The sequence below is a fragment of the Macaca fascicularis genome, chromosome 8 (assembly GCF_037993035.2).
Source record: "Macaca fascicularis isolate 582-1 chromosome 8, T2T-MFA8v1.1".
Classification (NCBI taxonomy): Eukaryota; Metazoa; Chordata; class Mammalia; order Primates; family Cercopithecidae; genus Macaca; species Macaca fascicularis.
Genome location: NC_088382.1, coordinates 62262180 through 62282733, shown reverse-complemented (window position 1 = coordinate 62282733; position 20554 = coordinate 62262180). Strand labels below are relative to the sequence as shown.

The 20554-nt window shown below is 39.9% G+C and overlaps 2 long non-coding RNA genes across 3 annotated transcripts in view; one reads left to right on the top strand and one right to left on the bottom strand.

The window, feature by feature from the left end:
• LOC135964731 (uncharacterized) overlaps nt 1–20554 on the top strand; it is a 195001-nt gene that overhangs the window by 65268 nt on the left and 109179 nt on the right. The gene's annotated exons all lie outside the window — the stretch shown is intronic.
• Nucleotides 13660–17612, bottom strand: LOC102133473 (uncharacterized). The gene is made up of 3 exons (XR_006700356.3): nt 17479–17612; nt 16882–16967; nt 13660–13905 (listed from the first exon to the last, which is right to left on the bottom strand). It is a non-coding gene; the product is annotated as an uncharacterized lncRNA (long non-coding RNA).

Here is a 20554-nt window from a genome sequence, read left to right as displayed (position 1 = left end):
GCATCCACTTGCCTGGCTTTTAACTGTAGAACTGACAGAACTGGGGTTGGTAAATCATTTCTGTAAATGATCAGATATAAAATATTTTAGGTTTTGTGAGCCACATGTGATACCTGTTTCTCCTCTCCTTTTCCTCCCCTTCTTTCATCTCTTCCTTCCCCTTCCTTCACACTTAAAAAATGTAAAAACCAACTCGTGAGCCACTCAAAATCAGGCTTCAGTCCACATCTGGCTCATGGACCATAGTTTGCTCACCTCAGTTTCTTCATCTGTAAAATGAGAAAAATATTGATACACATCTCTATTTAAATATATGTTGTCTTAATATATGTCCATATTAAATCAACTCATCTAAAGAAATTGGATTGGTGCCTGGCACTCTGGAAACACTCCGTCTGTGGTGCTGTGAGAAGGAAGTTTATGCCTTGATCAAGTGCACAGGCTCAAAGCCAGACGAGGTGGATTTGAATCCAGGCTCCACCATTTCCCGAGATGGGTTTCCCTGGGCAAGTTCTTTAACATCTCTGTGCCTCAGTTTCTTCATTTTTCTCTTTGGGTTGTTGTGGGAATTAATGCATAAAACGTCCTAGAATAGTACTTGGGATACAGTAAGTAGTCATTAATGGCTAACTATTCATACGATAAACCGTGTTTTTATTTATGAATTTTAGGAAATATCTATTGACTCATCAGCAAGAAAAATGAGGAAAAATCACCTTTATTCTATCATTTCTCCTCTCTCTTCATTCCAATGTTTGATATATAAATATTTTTAGCTCTTCTATTGATTACTTTGACATTGCCTATAATGTATTTGAACTGTTCTGGTCCATATCGATCACACCATTTTCTATCAACACCCTGCTTTGTAAGATGAGTATAAGCACCTCTGCTGTTTCCACTGCTTTCCTGTCTTCCATGTCCCACTTCTCATCAATTTATACTTTCAGAATGTTGAGGAATGTCTGCATTTCATCTTGTAGTCACCACCAAGCTTTTCCTGCTTTTATAGTAAAAGCTATTTATATTTTATGTCATTATAACCTTACAGATTTATATTATTTATTACTTCTTAATTATTATTTCTTGCTTACTATTTATGTCACCATAACCTTACAAATAACATTTTGTTCTAGACCAAGAGGCATTGTGCCAGGACTACCTAGCTACCTTCGTGTGCCCAATGCTCTGACTGCTGGATCACTCTAGGGACATTGTTTCCATCATCAAGGCCAAATGAACTCTTTTCTTACACACCTTTTATTTCTTCAGATGAAACCACAGATTAAATTGCTTTTTACTTAGACCATGGTTTTGTTTATATTTTTTGGATTTTCCAGAATTTCTCTTTGCTTTCCCCTATTCCAGCCATTTCCTCCTTTCTCCCCAAGAGATTGTTCATCTCCCATTGTCTTTTCCTAAAATCATACCACTCATTCCATTTAGTCCTTCTCCATCTCTCCCCACCCTCGAAATCTTTCTATCCTCTTGAATCCACAGCTATCCAAAAATGTCTTTATTTTGATCTCACACTTGAAGTTTTGCTGGAGCTAACATTCTAGGTTAAAACAAATTATTTTCCTTCAAGGCTTTTAAGGTACTATTCTACTAACTTGTAGCAACAGTGTGGCTAGCGAGAAGGCTGATGCAGTGTGTTTATCATCGCTTTAAGTTGGCTTTATTTTTCCTACTAGAGCTCGTGATGCTCTGACATGTGATGATAATGCGTGTGGGTCGTCACATTGTTTATTTATTGAGCTGCCCACTAGGGGCCTTGTAGTTTGGAAATTCAACTCCTCTTTCACTATGAGAAATCATTTTATTGTCATTTCCTCCTTTCTACTTTCTCAGTTTTTCTAGGGGTCTTTTTCATTGCGTGTTGGAACTATTGGACTGGTCTCATCTTTTCTCTCATATTCCTGGTCTTTTTGTCTTTTTATTTTACATAATATAAAATTTTCTTTTTTCTTAACTTTGTGTTTTAGGGCTTCTCTTCAGATTTTTATTTTGACAATTCCATATTTAAATTTTAAGAGAGTCCTCTTATTTTCTGTTTAAAAATTTTACGTATGGCCTTTTTCTCATTGTATGCATATAATATCTCAGCTACTATTTTTAATTTTATTATTTGGGGTTGTTAGTTTTTCATTTTTATTGTGTTCCCTGAATTTACTCTAATTCCTCTGGGGTCAGTTTTTCCATTGATATGTTTGGTCTTTCTCTTTCTAGTGATTATTTTTTCATATAACGAATGATCTGTTTATGATTTCTTGGGTAGAAAGTATAACTGTTCTTTGTTATTATATATTTAAGATGTTTTTGAAATTCTGTATCTCTTCTTTGAGTAGAAATTCTGGCTGAAGATTCTGGGCAGAGTAGAGAAAGGTTTAATCACTAGGAATCTTTGCTTTCTAGTAAGCAGATAAGAAAGGAGTCAAGCTGAGGCCCTACCAAATGTCAGAATAAGAAGGCTTTTCCCTGGAGGTAGAAACGCATGCATGAGATGTCTTGGAGCTTCCCAGACACTTAATGACAAGTCTTTAGAGGACAGCTGTCAGGTTTTGCCTGTGTGGACATTTCAACTTCACATCCTCTATGGGCGTGGTTGGAAGAGCTGGAGTGGAGATGAAGGCAGCTGGGACTGCTGCAGGTTTACTCCTGCTTACATCATCCCCATCACTTTTAGACTCACTGGAGTTTGTCAGACAGACTGGTATTATCTCTTCTGCAGCCTCTCAACAGAACATTCTGGGTCATAGCTTTCTCCCTTCATTTCATGCATCCATTCACTCTCATCTGCTTTTCATTTTCTTGAAATATAGTGAAGTCATCATTCTTTGACAAGCTCTCTCCAATTGTTGATGTGAGGTTCTTTCCTTTTTTTTTTTTTTTTTTAAAATCAGTTTTAACATTCATTTCTGTGGGATATCAGGAAGGATAAGAGACAAATCTGGCTGACTAATTTGTCATCTAGAGCCCCAAGTCTAGGTTTATCTTTTAAATTGAAAAGTAAGGGATATTGTTATGATGAGTACGTCCTGGAGATCTAGTGTACAGCATGGTGGCTATAGTAAATAATAATAAATACTTGAAAATTTTTAAAAGAAAGAGAAAAGTGACATTTTTCCTAGTTTTGGTTTGTTTGGAAATTAAAGAATATGTTATAATTGTATGTATTGCGAAAGCAAAGCATATTAGCCAAGCACATAAACTTTGGAGTCAAAGTCACTTAAGCTCAAATTCAGTGACTGCCATATTGTAACATCTCAGTTTTCTTATTTATACAATGAGAATAACAATGACAATAATAATAACAATAATACATACCTTACAATCAAATAATAAAATAAAGTATTAAACATGGTTATTGGCACATGGTAAAACTTGCAAAGTTATCAGCTTTATTATTATTTATTAAACCTTTTTATGGTTAAATGTATATATTAACTACAAAATGTGAATAATTTCAGGTGGTGTATCTATTTTGATATGTTACTGATTAAGATCTTCCCTCATTAGAAATGGCAGTTATTGGTCGGGCGCGGTGGCTCATGTCTGTATTCCCAACACTTTGGGAGGCTGAGGCAGGCGGGTCACCTGAGGTCGGGGGTTCGTGACCAGCCTGGCCAACATGGCAAAATCCCGTCTCTATTAAAAATACAAAAACTAGTGGAGTGAGGTGGTGGGCTCCTGTAATCCCAGCTACTTGGGAGGCTGAGGCAGAATGGCTTGAATCCGGGAGGCAGAGGTTGCAGTGAACCAAGATCGTGCTATTGCACTCTAGCTTGAAACTCCGTCTCAAAAAAAACCAAAAAAAAAAAAAAAAACCCCATAAAAGGGCTATTATTGTAGGGGTCTTTAATCAGATTTAATGTATTTCATCAGGGATGTAAGACACTTTCCAGGCTCCTGTTTAAATTATTCTAACATTTTTCTACATCTTAAAAAATGGTAAGACTCTAAAACTTTGTTACACACACTGTATTAGTTTAGAAAAAAAATAAGGCTTCTTTTATAGTATCTTGCTCTTTATTAATTGGCTGAAGTACTTAGAACGCTTTGGGGGCACATTAAAATTCTACATAAAAGGAGTCTTAATAACTTTTTGATAATAACAAAAGTTCTGACTAAATTTAAATTGATTTTGTACCTTAGTATTAATAGCTGTACAGCTATTATATAGCTATTAATGATGATACAGCTATTATAATTACAGCTATTATAATAAATGAGGGAATTATTTTACTGGTTAAACATTACATTATCATCTGCATAAAATGGTAATTTTTTGCTGCTTGAAAATACTTTATTAGCATAGCCATACTGTGTGTTTATGTTAGCTGAGAATACCTTCCCAATAGAGTATAATATTTCCTTTAAAATAGCAGGAAATATTAATACTTTCCAGTGAAAAGATAAATGAGTACTTAAAATACCTTTAGAAGTATTTTAGGGATGTGGAATCTGGGTTTGAAAAGAAATTTTTATAAATCTGTAATTAAATAACGTAATCCCATTATTCTACTTAACTCCTTAGCTTGCTGAGTGGTATCTGTGTATCAGAAATTGTTGATTCATAGCGACCATTTTAATCCTGTGGTGATACTTTTAATTCACTTACAAATGACTCTCTGTGTGAAAGGTCATAGCTGCTCTGTCCTTTACGGTCAGTGATGGCTCCACTGCATGTGAGGGATTTGGTTTTTGGCCACGGGGACTTTGCTCGGAGGACTAATGGAACTTTTATAAAGCTAGCACAGTCCCCACCGTTTGTTCTTAGGGGAGATTTTATAATCAAGCTTTAATGATAGAAACGTCTATGGTTGGTACATTCAAGGACATCGTTCCCAGCTCTGTGAGTAAAAGATATGATCACCTCATATAAAGAAGGAAGGGAGATGAGGAGCGTGAACCTGAACTGTGCATCTGGGAGCAGTTCAGGCACGGTGCTCTGTGAAATATGGTAGTAAAACCCAACTCTCCTGAAGCTTTATTGTCTGGCGGGTTAGTAACGGCCTGGTTTATTTCCATACGCAGGGCATTCACTTGCCCTCCTTGCCCCCACCTCTGCCCTGGCTAAAGAGCTTTACTTCCTTGAAAGCTCTTTCTGAACCCTCCAGTCCCTTGTTTATGATGGGCACCTCTTCCTCATCCTGCTGACAAATGCCGCACCTGCTTGCTTCGTCAGTTCAAGAGCTTCAGAGCTGTTGACATTTTGAGTCATTCTATTTTGATGACTGTAGGCAACGTATTTCCAGATTGATACCTCATCCATATGTCTCTCCCTCACACAAAAATGAAAATATACCTTGTTCTTTCATTTTGCCATTCACTTTTATATGACACTTACAAAGGTCAACATCCAAAAAGATTATTGCCCTGTGTAATATAGTTGTGCAGTAGTGATGGGGAAACATATCTTGTCTCAGGATTTTATAAAATGTTCTTAGGAGAGCAACAGTGAATTGAGGTGGATGAAACAGAGTCCTGGATTATAGTGCCCTGCTACCCAAACTGCAGGCCCTGGACCAGCAACTTCACCATCTTTTCACATCCCATTAGAAATGCAGGCTCTCAGGCACCACCCCAGACCTCCTGCATCAGAGTGCTCCTTGCAGGCCCCTGGAAGGTTTGTGTGCACGCTGAAGTTTGAGATGTGCTGCACAGCTGGCTGACGCACATAAAGTTGTTTCTAGAAATGTCACATCTGATGAAAGACTTTACAACATAATAAACTAACACTCATGTTCTCATCTCCATCGTGGTCTGGAACATCATAAACCATAATGTTTGTTGAATGAATAAACAAAAGACCTGGGCTGCTCTTTGGCAACAGCTGTTGGTCTCCTAGATGGTCTTGTAATATTTTGGGGGTGAGAGTTATGTGGAGTCATATATAAGGTCCTAGAGTCTTTTTCCTTTTCTCTTTCTTTTGGCTTCATTTCTGTTCTGGATTCCTCCCATGAATATGATTTCTTTTTGTTTCTTTTTGGCTGTGAATACAACATATTTTTTTAATTGACAAGTAAAAATTGTACATTATTTATGGTGTGAAACATGATGTCTTGATATGTGTATACATTGTGAAAGGGCTAAATTAAGCTATTTAACATGTGCATGACCTCACATATTTATCATTTATTTTGTGGTGTGAACACTTAAAAGCTACTCTCTTAGGAACACTAAAAAGTAATCAGTATACTGTTATTAACTGCAGTTACTATGATGTGTACTAGATCTTTTGAATGTATTCCTCCTGTCTACTTGAAATTTTGTGTCCTTTGACCAACATCTCCCCAGTCCCTCCACCCCTCTAAATACAGCAGATTTCTGAAGGCCATACTCTTTGGAAAAATATTTCTTAAATACAAGGAGGTGGGTGCTCTTTGGCAGGCCATGAGGGGATCCTGCCATACCAGCTGTCCCCTCCACTGGGCCAGGCAGTGGGGAGCTGGGAGCCTGAGGGGCAGGGGCTGCTCTGCGTCCAACAGTACAGCTCTGGGAGCCATGGATCCTGGATGTAGAGCTGCAGCATTGAGTGGGAAATGCAAAGAAAATCTCACTATTCTATCAAAGTGAATCTCAGGGAGGACACACCAACTCTGTCTTATTTATAACAAAATTCTGACCACAGACTCTTTGGGGATAATTTAAAAATCTGGACATATGTGGGAATATGATGTAAATTCTAACGTTGGTTGAAGGACCCTTGTGATGACATTGGGCCCTCCTGGATGCCCCAGGAAAATCCCCTCATCTGAAGGCCTGTTGATTAGCAGCCTTGATTCCCCTTTGCCATGCAAGGCAACGCAGTCTTCATTTCTAGGGATGAAGATGCGGACTTCTTTAGGAGGCTGTTACTCTGCTCAACACAAACAGATGTGCAGAAAAGGTCTCCAAGTCTTAGCAAATTTTTAGACATTTTAGATACTTTCCTTCAGTGTCTTAAGAAGTTGAACCTTATTTGCATGTATTTCAACTCAAAGTTAACCATATCATCCTGATGGAAGCCAAGTGGAAGAACTACGTTTTATCTCTTTCTGCGTGTTTGATTTTGGGGTCTCCAAAGTGAAAAACAAAACAAAAAAAAAACTTTAACTTTTTTAAGGGGAGTGGATGGCAATTTATTTCGTGTGAACTAAGATGCCTAGTAAGCTGCATTTTCTCATGTGAACTACAGGGTGCAGTTTGATTGGGAGGGGTTGCAGTTAGAAGAGAATAGACTTTCCTAGTATTTAGCATGATTTAAGGTAATGTCAATCTCATTCACCGCTGTATTTTTATGCTTTTGGCCCCAGGACTCCAGGAAATCTTAGGTTTTCAGTTGTGCCCATTTTGAACTCAGGAAGAGGCATAGAAACTCAGTTCTTTTGTGAAGCATTTCTCGGAACTATCCCTTCTCATTTTTGTTAAGGTTCATTGCAGGCACTTCACAGTTCTTTATTTCTCACTACACAATTAAGACGAATTTGGTGACGACAGGGAGGTATATTTGAACTTTGGAAGTAGGTGGAGAACAAATAGCACTCCTATTCCTTGTGTAGACAGCACTAGAGTGTGTCTTAAGGAAAGTGGGTCATGTTTTCTAGCAGTTTTGTGGGGTGAGGGGCAAGGGGACAGATAACAAAGGGAGTGGAGAAATTTTTGTTTGTTATTTGAGAATGAGTGCAAATCATCCATCTCTTCTGCACTGAGATACAAATGAAATCATACCCAGGTGATATCGCAGGCCACTGATACATGATGAAAACACTGTAAATAGACTTTTTGGAACATTAAAATGTGGCTCTTCTCCACTTTGTCCATGTGGTCATAGAACCACATCTTGTCTCTGAGTTTCCTGCACTGGATCCAGGCCCGCGGTAGGGGAGGACCAGAAGGAAGACTGAGTAGTTCTCTATTTATTCATATGAGTCAGGAACAAATATAAGCTTCAGGGCACATCAAACGTACACCAGTGAAATGTGCCAGGGCTTGAAGAATTGTTGGTCTGGTATCGATGGTAATAGTTCTGTGCTTTAGCTTTATTAACGACTTTGAAAGAATTTCAGTGTTGGAATAATGTTGTAACTCTTTCTTAGAGTTGAGGCTCACGGTCTGGCTGAATAGGCACACTGTAGCTGTGCGCCAAAAGATGGCATTGAACTTCAAAGCAAATTTCCATTATTAACTTGCCTTTGCTTTTAGTCAGTATACATATGAAGAAATAAGACTTTGAATCTAGGAAGCCCTACAATCTTGTGTGTAAAATAACCCAACTTCATGCTATTTAACACTTTTCAGCAAAATTAATACAGGGTTAAAGGCAAAGCAATGTAACTTACAGAAAACAGCAGTGGTAAAACATTATTTGGCAAATTATTTAAAATGCTCCTAATGCCAATATCAAAGGGTGAGAAAACTTAATAGGCGTGGGAAGAGAAGAGCAATTAAAGGTGTCAAAAGATCCACAAAAATGAGTAACATCCAAATAACTAAAATAGAACTAGGAAAGAGGTGACACGGGAAAGAAGAGATGACAGCTCAGAGCAGTGGCCCCCGAGCGCCCTTTGTGTGGCCGTGAGGAGTGGCCTTGGGCTGGCCCCAAGCCCAGCAGAGGGTGAAGCGATGGTGCTGAAGGAGTGAGCTGAGCTGTCTTTAGACCTCAGACCTCGGACCTCAGCCCAGTGCTCCGCCACTGTACACCAGGTAGAAGCCATCAGGCAGATCTGTGGAACTGGGGACTCCTTAAAATTCAAAACTTGTATGGAGGCAGGATTCTGAGGTGGCCCCCAAGATCTGCGAACCCTGCTGTATGTGCCCTGCAGGATCCTGGGACTGTGAGCAGGATGGAGCTTACCTCCATGGTGAGGTTTTGTTGTGTGGTACAGTTGGTTTAGGAAGGGAGCTTATCCCCAGTGGCCTGACCGAATGTCCTGAGCCCTTGAGATCTAGGTCTAGAGGTTGGGAAGGAACATGTCAGAGAAGCCCAGCAGGAGAGGAGTTTGATGTGAGAGAGTTTTCTATAGTTGACTTTGAGGATGGGGTCCACATGGTAAGGACTGAGAATGGCCTCTTGGGGCTCAGAGCAGTCTGGTGCCAGCCAGCAGGAGAAGAGGGACTCAGTCCTAAACCTACAGGAGTGAATCCTGCCACAGCCTGGATGGGCATGGAAGAGGTTTCCAGCCCCAGATGACTGTAGATCCTGCCAAAGCCTTGATTTTGGACTTGTGAAACCCTAAGTAGAGAACTCAACCATTTTGCAGGTGAACTTCTGACTTAAAGAACTGTGAGTGTGACAAACTGGATTAAGAAAATGTGGCACATATACACCATGGAATACTATGCAGCCATAAAAAATGATGAGTTCATGTCCTTTGTAGGGACATGGATGAAGCTGGAAACCATCATTCTCAGCAAACTATCTCAAGAACAGAAAACCAAACACCACATGTTCTCACTCATAGGTGGGAATTGAACAATGAGATCACTTGGACACAGGAAGGGGAACATCACACATTGGGGCCTATTGTGGCTAGGGGGGAGGGGGGAGGGATAGCAGGAGATATACCTAATGTAAATGATGAGTTAATGGGTGCAGCACACCAACATGGCACATGTATACATATGTAACAAACCTGCACATTGTGCACAGGTACCCTAGAACTTTAAGTATAAAAAAGAAAAAAAAAAGAACTGTGAGCTACTTGGGAGGCTGAGGTGGGAGGATCACTTGAGGCCCAAGTTTGAGATTAGTCTGGACAACATAGTGAGACCCTCTCTCCCCCCACCAAAATTTTTGAAAATAGCTGGGTATGGTGGCATGTGTCTGTTGTCTCAGCTATTCAGGAGACTGAAGTAGGAGGATCGATTGAGCTCAGAAGGTTGAGGCTGCAGTGAGCTGTGACTGGGCACTGCACTTTAGCTTGGGCGACAGAGCAAGACCTTATCTTTAAAAAAAGAAAGAAAAGAAGAAAAAATAAAAGAAGCCAGGTGTGGTGACTCACACCTGTAATCCCAGCATTTTGGGAGGCCAACACGGGTGGATCACTTTAGTCCGGGAGTTTCAGATCAGCCTGGGCAACATGGCAAAACCCTGTCTCTACTAAAAATACAAAAATTAACTGGGGATGGTAGCCTGTGCCTGTGGTCCCAGCTACTTAGGAGGCTGAGGTGGGAGGATCACCTGTGCCCAGGAGGTCAAGGCTGCAGTGAGCCGAGATGAACCAATCTGCCTTGGATACTGAGGGATGACTGTAATTCCTGTAATTCATAAAATATTTTACATCAAAATTATAGATTTTAATTTTGTATTAGGAATCCCTAGAAGATATGCCATTTTAAAGGATGCCTGACTGGGCACGGTGGCTCATGCCTGTGATCCCAGTACTTTGGGAGGCTGAGGTGGGCCGATCGCCTGAGGTCAGGAGTTCAAGACCAGCCTGGCCAACATGGTGAAACCCTATCTCTACTAAAAATACAAAATTAGCCAGATGTGGTGGCACATGCCTGTAATCCCAGCTACCCAGGAGGCTGAGGCAGGAGAACTGCTTGTACACAGGAGGTGGAGGTTGCAGTGAGCCGAGATCGTGCCATTGTACTCCAGCCTGCGCGACAAGAGTGACACTCTGTCTCAAAAATAAATAAACAAGTAAATAAATAAATAAAATTGAAAAGGAAGTCCTTGAAATAGATGTAGCCATATTCCCTACATAAAGATGCCATCTAATTCATCCTGACATTCTTAACCTGGTAGATACTGTCACCAAATATAAAGGGTATGGGCTAGAGTTTTAGATCAATTTGGCCTTAAAACTTGGGAAACGAGGAAAACCGGTTAGGCTTATTCACACAGTCATTCTTCAATGACCACTGCTGAGTGAAGCAAGGTTTTGTACAACCGCTGCACTGAGGCTGAGGTGCCCTGCGATACAGCTTACTGAGGGCTTTGCTGTAGATAGAGAAGCTTTGGTATCCCTGAGAAATGCCCACTCTATCAGCAATAAAGACAGCTGATGGCTTAGCCTGAATAAATTAGTTCCAAGAGAGCATGTGATATATCTTTCTGGGTTTAGCCCCACACCCTCACACTGCTCATCAGAGATATTTCCCTGATACGTATGGGAGAGGCTAAGTAATTGAACCATCAGTGAATGGAGCTATATAGATACATCACCCATCTGGATCTTTCGAGCCAATGGTGGAATAGTTTTCTTTTAATTCCTGTTCAGAGTGACTTTGGCTTATTTCTTCTTTTCACTCATCCAGGGTGGAAAGACAGAGAGAGTACTTGCAGTTTCCACTCACTAGTAGACAGGCATAATAATAATCAAAGAACATGAAGCTGAAGCCAAAACCTTTGCCAGACGAAGAGAAACAAATTGCACCGAAAAATCATCCCAGACTTCCTGGCGGTTGCAGTGGCAGCTCTTGTTATTGTATTTCTCAGCCCCATCTTTCTGTTTTTCTTATGGCAAATGTCACATTGTTGACTTTCCATCGTGTAATGTCAAAAAGAATGATCATTAAGCAACCTTTTGAAAAAACAAACATCTTTACTTGGTCTATGAAAGATCTGGAATAAAGAAATTTCTGAAAATGTTTCCTGCATATTTCAATGGAGTGGGCACTTGAAAAGGCGATGTTATTCTGAAAGCACTAGTTGATTGTTAGAAACTGGTTGCATTACTTTGTGTCAAAATCATGCACAATGAAGGTAGATGGTTTTCCTATTATTTTAAGGGTAGAAAAAATATTTTATGAATGACTAAGGAGTGTGACAGAAACTACAGAAGGGGCATGGTAGGGGTCACTCTGAGCCTCAGGGCTTACAACCCCTGCCTGCATACACCACCCTGGAGTGTCAGAAAGTGTGGTCTTCTAAAAAAAAAATTAATTGATTATATTTCATTGACAGATACAAATGTGGCTTCTTGCCCAATTCCAATGTTTATGTATTTTCTTTCATAATAAATATGCTTGTATCACTGACAAGATAGGAAGCAAGATGTCACTAGGTCTACCCGCTTCCCACCTCACCCCACCTCACTTGTGAATAGAGAAAACCTATGGCAAGGCTTTTCCCGATTTCCTCCTTCTCCAGTTAATACTGGTGCCATTGTTTTTATCCAGCTAGCTATGCTCATCTTTCCTTTCTTCCTGACTGTGGGAGAGCAGAAAATGTAGACCTGGCTCCAGAGACGACTCTGAGGATTTTCTTGCATTTTCACCTAAATAATCCAAGAAGCAGGCCGGTGTGGTGGCTCATGCCTGTAATCCCAGTACTTTGAGAGACCAAGGTGGGCAGATCACTTGATGCCAGGAATTTGAGACCAGCCTGGTCAACATAGTGAAACCCCATCTGTACTGCAAATATAAAAAATTAGCTGAGTGGGGTGGTGCGTGCCTGTAATTCCACCTACCTGGGAGGCTGAGGCAGGAGAATCACTTGAACCTGGGAGGCAGAGGTTGCAGTGAGCTGAGATTGTGACACTGCACTCCAACCTGGGCAACAGAGGGAGACTCTGTCTCAAAAATAATAATTAATAATAATAATAATAATAATCCAAGAAGCAGTAGGGACATCGGTTAAGAATCCCATCCACTGCATTTCTGTTCACTAGTGCCTCTTGAGATAGGAGTTAACTAGGTGAAGAGGGCTTGAAGGAGTATTCTTTGTGAAGAATAGACAAGACGGGCAGCAGGGAAGGGGAGATGATGGGACAAGAGGGGAGACGGATGGGGACCACACAGGCTGACCCTGTAGGCCACGTGGAGATTATTGCTTCTATTCTAACAGCACTGAGAAGCCTCTGAAGTGTGTAATCGGAGGGTGAAGGGAGGTGCTTACAGAGGACAGCTTGTTGGCTGCAGTATGGAGAATGGATTAAAGGAGGGAACAGAGAGGATATCCAATCAGGAGGACGTTCGAAGGTCCCGGCAAGAGGTGGTACAGGTTGAGCACCCCTGATGCAAAAATCTGAAATCTGAAATGCTCCAAGATCCAAAACTTTTTGAGTGCTGACATGACACCACAGGTAGAAAACTTCAAATGTAAGTACTTCATACAAACTTTCATTCATGTGCAAAATTACCAGAAATATTGTGTAAGATCACCTTCAGGCTAAGTGAATAAAACATATGTGAAACATACATGAAATCCGTGCTTTGACTTGTGTTTCATCTCCAAGATATCTTATTATGTGTAGCAAAATGTTCCAAAATACTAAAGTATCTGAAACTTGAAACTTTTCTGGTCCCAACCATTTTGGATAAGGAATAATTCACCTGTATTCCCTTGGGTTTGGGAGGAGGTGGAACAGAGAGGATTGGTGGTGGATCGTCTGAGGCAGGTGAGAGGGAGGGAGATGTCTAGGAAGATTCCTGGATCTTGGGGTGGTTATGCTATTCTCTGGAACCTAGAACCTTGGAAAAGAATATTTACTTATTTAAAATTTTACTTTGTTTCAGATAGAGAGCTTGCATTCCATTTTGGATGTATTAAGTTTAGGGTTCATTTTAGAAAATCAAGAGATGTCCTGAAGTCATAAGATAGCTAATTTCTCTATCACCTGGTGGGAAAAAATTGAGAAAACAAGGTAAAATTCTAGAAATAAAATTCTATAGTGTTAAGGCAAAAATCAGAGAAATTTCCAATTCAATTTTCAAGATACTCTTTCACATACTGTAATTTTGTTATTTTTCCAACAAATTGTGGCAACATTTACATTTTCATGATGACTTTTGAGACAAGAAAAGGGAAGGTGGTGACAGAAGGTGGGTGGAGCAAGCTTGGAGGTAGCTCTGTGGGTTGGCATGCGGGAATGGGCAGTTGGTGAAGGGTTCCTTCTGAGTCATCGGATTTGCTGAGAGAAATGAGCAAGGTGGAGCAGGTGAGCTGATTTGATCCAATCCTTAGAACCGTAACTGCCAACAGAGAGAAAATACAGAGGTAGCTTTGAGGAAAACATAATTTTTTTTCCACATTTCCCTTTGGGAAGACATACCATTTAGCTTGATTTTTGAGCAGAGAGATACAAAAAGCCCCATAGTCCCTATTAAACCTCAATCCTTGGAAACATAATTTATCAGATCCTTAAAATGAGTCAAATATTTTCCTATAAGAATGTCCTGTAGACCATAAGAAGGAAACTAAATAAAAGTTCAGTATCTGTCTGGATATCCTTGTACACATTTAAATTTTCTAGTGGTGTCATTGCATGATCCAGATTTCTACAAGGAAGAGTGGTCTTTCTATGGAAATTTCAAAGGTGAGTTATACATGTGAGTGCTTTCCTTTTCAGCCAAAACACATACTATTAAGAACAGTTGTAAATCAGGTGAAATAATTTTTTTCCTTCACATTTTAAACCATACTATCAAGGGAGAATTAGGAAACAGAATTTGCCAAATGTGACACTTTTTTTAGTGAAAATTTATTTATTTATGTCTTTATATTAAATTAGAGAATGAAGGCAACAAATAGAGATAAGCTAAATGTTGTTGGCTAAAGTGTGGAAGAAAGATTCAAATCATTTCAACTAAATAGGGATTCTGTGGCATCAAATATCCTGCAGAGAATATAAAACAAAGTTTTAAATGTACAGCATATGTCTGTTCTCAGGGTCATCAAACTGCATTTTTATCATTTTTATCACCTGGTCTGAGAGAGCGAAGGGCCTCTCCTGCGATATCTGAGTGCTGCCCTGTAGCTGACAAGTGTCTCTCCGGGGATAGGGCTGACCCACTCCCCCAGAACAATTCTCTTTCACAGAAGTGGAACCCCCTGGCTTTTCTGAGACCTTGCAGAAACTTGTCTATTTCTTCTGTTAAAAGCAATAAACTTGTGCAATTATTAATACTGAATATATGTAGAAGTAAGATATTCTATTTGGCGTGGCCCAGTTTCAGTAGCAAGAGAGTCATACTTTCCTGGGACTGAAAGATTCACATATTGTACATAATAGTTTTTAATGAAAGTCGGCACAATTTCAAAGTTTATCAAATATAAAGAAAGAACTAGAGAAGTATGTTCCTCTTTTTCTTTTCTAGAACTTATTTTTCTTATTTTCAGGTTTCCTTTTTCTCCTCCCTGGCTTCACCCCCACCCCAGTTTTCTTTCTCTGACTTTACTTTGGCATTGCCTATTTCTATCATTTGCTCCTTTCAAGAATCCTATTGTTCTCAGAGTTCTTTTCTTTCTTTTCCTTCACCACATTTTTTTCTGTCTCCTTTCAACTGAAACTACAACCTATTGGTTCAGCCCACTGGCTTCCTAGGTAAGAAAATGTGTCTGACTCATTGGCTAAATATAGGTGCCCCTGCTGAGCTGGTTGCTTTCTTTAAAGAATTCTCAGTGGTGTTCTCTCAGCTGCTTGTCTTTTCTATTTAACCTCTTTTTTTTTTTTTTTTTTTTTTTTTTTTTTTTTTTAAATAGAAAATGCTATGCAGGTCTTATTTGGTAGAATGATTAGTTATACAAGAAAATGCAGAAAACTTTCCCTTGAGAAACACTTAGGATAACCTAGTTGAAGAATTTCCTCTTTAATACCTCAAATATGTATCTCACTTTACAGCTCATCAATGGCTCAAAGCACAGTTGAGTCTCTCCTCTGGCCCAGAAAGGTGGACATCAGCTTGATGGATGAAAACTTGGGCTCCAGAGTCCGACAGGCTTGGGTCTGAATCCCGCCTCAGTTCATGTTGTTCTACATTTGTGGCAATTGATTCAACCTCCCCAAGAGCCAGTATGCTCAGCTGGAAAGTGGAGGTAGTAATAAGGTCCTCTAGGGTTGTCGAATGATTAGTTCTATGTGCCTTGTGCATAGGCAGGACCCACTGGAATTTTTTTTTTTCTTTGACAGAGTCTCACTCTGTTGCCCAGGCTAGAGTGCAGTGGCACAATCTCGGCTCACTGCTACCTCTGCCTCCCAGGATCAAGCAATTCTCCTGCCTCAGCCTCCTGAGTAGTTGGGATTACAAGCACGCATCACCACGCCTGGCTAATTTTTGTACTTTTAGTAGAGATGGGATTTCACCATGTTGGTCAAGCTGGTCTCGAATTCCTGACCTTGTGATCCCCCCACCTCAGCCTCCTATAGTGCTGGGATTACAGGCTTAAGTCACCGTGCCCGGTCTGAATTTTAATTTTAAAAAAAGCTACTTTGGATGCTCTTGGGAAAGTGGAAGTAGTATCTTTAACATGCCTTCTATAGCAATAAGAAAGAATGAGTTCTAGGTCCAAGTGAATATGCTTCCATCATAAAAGAATTCTCTTCTCTTAAATTGAATGTGGAAAGAAACATTGACCAAGGTTTAGGCACTTCAAGATATTTCTTAGAGAAAATGTTGTGATCATAGTTCTTAGAAATGATAAAAAAGAAAAACATACATCAATACAGCATAAGTGGGACCATGCTCAAAAATTAAGACCTATCAATCAAATATTTCTACCCATTACAAATATTATTTATCCAAAATAGTAATTTGATTTTAATTATTGTTTCGGTTGTTTAGTATAATATTTAATATATAACTGGTAACAATGAGTAGTTATACTTATAATGGCCAATGTAACTCATTTGGTTATATTTATTTTATATATTTGTTCTATATATGTATATATACATACACACATAAATATATATTTGTTTTATATGTGTATATATGCATACACACTCACATAAATATATATTTACATATACTTTTTCACACAGAATTATTTGACAAAATTGCTTGACTTTTTAAAAATAATTCTGTGATGATGGCAGAATGTGAGGAGTCCTTCCTTCTCTCCCCCAAAACCCCAAAACATTTACTGAGGGCTTGCTAAATGGGAAGATTTGGCTCCAATTATCTATTATGATAGGTAATTGAAATGACCACCTTAAGCCAACCGCTCACCCACTACATAAAATCATGATCCCCAAACTGGTGTTTCCCAGTGGGGCTTTGCACTTTGAGATGCACACGTGTCCGCTATGAAGGACCTGTTTAAAAAGAAAAGTTTCAGTAATTACAACTATGTGTGATAGTTCACTTATTCATTCATTCAGTCATTACATTTATTCTGTGACTATGATTTTTCAGCCATTTTTCTAGTTTTTACATATGTAGATGTTAATGTCCTACCTAAAGCCGTGTCTTCCCTGAGTTTTCTCCCTCTTCGCTTCTCATTGCAGAGACGGGCTGGTTGTGTCAAGTCTTGGTTACTTGTGTATGTGTGCATAGGCCCATACAATGCTCTGGAAATAACCTCTTAAAAAATAAATTTTGTATTTACACGGACCTTAAGATAATTTAGGAGATATATGTGTGTGCATAGATATATGCATATATTAATATATGTGTATATTATATAACAAATATTATTCATAAATACAGATAAACATATATGTGAATAAATATATAAAGGACATGAACACATATTTGTTTATATCTATATCAGAGCTTCAAGTGGAGGTGGGTTGACAAGATGTACAGTGTGCTAATTGAACCTACCTCTTCCAGTCGAAGGTGTGGCTCCTCAGATGGCTCGGCAAACAAGAGGTTAAGGGAGGGGGAGAAGCAGACAAAGTCAATACAGTCAGTTAATTGCAGGAAGCAGTTGCACAGCAACTGCAGCCAGGGAAACTGTTCTCTAGGAGCAGCCAATCACACAGGGGACCGAGTTCACCAGGAAGTGCTTGCCTCCGCCTGCCCCTTCCCCTGTGCCTTGGCTCTCCGCTGTCTGTATGTCTCTCCATCTCTCTGTCTCTGTGGCTTTCTTTTTCTGTGCCTCTTAGGCGCTCCCTCTTGGTCTCTGCTTCTTTGCCTTTTTTGTCTATGGGCTCGCTAAGATGTACACACACGAGGTTTATAGAGACAGACAAGGAGCCCTTTTCTAGCTTGTCCTCTTCAGTTCTTTGCCTATTGCCCAGAAACAGTGTTCACGTAAGGTAAAGGCAGGCTGTGCACTTCCTGCCCACGCCATCACCTGCCAGGTGAGCACAGGGCATGCCCAAAGTCAGTCATCTCCACATGTTGGATGTGACGTCATAATGTGTGAAAGCTGTATTGTATCAGCATAAACTCCAACGTAGCCATCAAAGTAATTTGACTTATGATAGAGAATGACCTGGATGCCATATATTCTATCAAAAGATTCCTGGGCCCACCATTTATTTTTCCGTTATCCCCTGTAATGAATTTTAGATTAGCTATTCTTTGAAAAGGGACATTTGCTATCAGAGTTCTAGTTAGGCTTTTAATTTTTATGAAAGAGGTGTATTGGCCTACAGCCTAGAAGAGTCTTATTATTTTTTGTCTGTCAAAGCTGGGACTGGCAGGGGATTTCCCAGTATTAATTAATTAACTCCAGGCTCTTTTGGCAAAATGCCTTGAAAGGGATGGCCTGTCCTGAGTGACCCTCTCGTGTACTTTGTGCCAGTGATCATTAAACTCGCAAAATTGTCTCACCTGGTTCCAGGACATTAAATGAAGATAAGAATAATAAACTCTCATATTAACATAAAGGAAATATTAATCTACCAGACACATAAAGAAAACGGTGTAAAATTCCTTCTGCATCCTAGGGCAAATGAATATCTTAAGATCATTTTTAATGTTTTTTTGCCCAAGGTTCAATAAGAGTCCTGAGATACTCAGGGCTCTGTCACACTCAGTCATTTATAAAACATGTAAACATGCAAGACAAAGGGCCCTTGGAGCCCACTGTGGCACTCCGTAGCACAACAGAAACATTCACTAGCCAACCCACTATTAGCTAGGAAAACAGATGGCTGATCCTTTTGGATACAGAGAAGGGTAAGTAGTGATATTTTGCAACCTCTTTAACCTTCTGGAGAAGCACTAATAGAAATTGGGTTTGGGTTCAACCTTTCCTGGTTTCTTTCTTTTCTTTTTTCATTTATTTATTTATTTATTTAGTTAGTTAGTTAGTTTTCAGACAGAGACTCGCTCTGTGGCCCAGGCTGGAGTGCAGATGCAGTGGTGCAATATCGGCTCACTGCAACCTTTGCTTCCCAGGTTCAAGCAATTCTCCTGCCTCAGCCTCCTGAGTAGCTAGGATAACAGGCACCCACCACAACACCCTGGCTAATTTTTGTATTTTTATAGGGACGGGGTTTCGCTATGTTGGCCAGTTTGCTCTTGAACTCCTGACCTCAGTTAAATCGTCTGCCTCGGCCTCCCAAAGTGCTGGGATTACAAGCATGAGCCACCATGCCCGGCCTCCTGGTTTCTTTAGAGACTCCAGGATTTCACAAACAAGGAACATGTTCAGAGAGGATCCTGTGCTGTCATGAACGTACAGTTTGGGATCTGCTGGAGGCTGTCTCTATGAAGCTTGCACTCACAGGAAGTAAGAAATCTCCCAACATCTCTAACTCAAAGGGCAGTGCCAGTCTTTTTTTTACCATTCCCCATACATGGAAACACACACACACACAGAAACACACACACACGCACAGAAATACATACATAGGAATACACACCCAGAAATGCACACAGAAAAACAAATGCAGAAACACAAACACAAACACACACAGATACACACAGTATTCCTCTAAAAAGGTTCTCCTGTTTTTTAGTCATTGGAATATGCTGAGTGACAGAAAGCAGAATTAATACCAAATTTTAAAATGAACTGAAATAAATGAATCATCAGGGCATAAAAGGTGATGTTAGAGAACCAAGGAAATACGGCTGGGGAAAGTTGTGTTTTATGAATCAGCCACATTACCAAGTTTCAATGTGAATTACTTGAGGGCTGGGGGAGAGCCAGCACTCCCTACCCCAGCAGACAGAAACTTCCCCTGTTTATCGGCAGTGGGCTTGGCACACTTTCCTCCACATGCAGTCCACTTGCCCAAAAAAGGTGGTATTTTTTTATTGGAAAAATTAAACTGTAAATTATCTCTGAAAGGCTTGCATCTTTATGATAATTTTCTAAATTATTATCATTTTTACAAACATGTGAAGTCACACATGCCTAGGATAATGCTGTATACAGTAGGCTGGAGATCTCAGTGCTAGGGAACACATAATGTGAGGTGCTGCTTAACCAGACCTGGGTGATGGAGGGAGCTTATGTTGTCATTAAAATGTCTTTAAGAGTTTTGTAAATTCTGAAAGTATGAACACCATGTGCTAAGTTGTGGATGTGAATCATGGTTCACATCCGTGTTTTCTTTTCTCAGTAACAGTCAATAAATGCTAGTGATTATTATTATCACCATAATTATTAACAGATGGGGTGGAAAGTTATATCAGAGAGCAAACCAGTGTTGAGCCACTACTGTGTCTAAGCCTCGTGGCCATCTGGTGAGGTGTCTTCGTCCTACTAATGTCATTTTATATACAGCAAGTTATGGCCAAGACCACCCTGTTAATAAGTTCTCATTCTGGTTCTATTACTCTAGGCTGCTCATGATTGAATAGCTTAGGAGACAGGAAAACTGTTGAGGCTTTATTAGTACAGGATTTGCACTTCCCTTGTGTGATTCAAACTTAATCACAAACCGAAACTAGGATAAATACTCAGAGACAGCTCTGTTTCCTGGGGCTATTCTCTCAC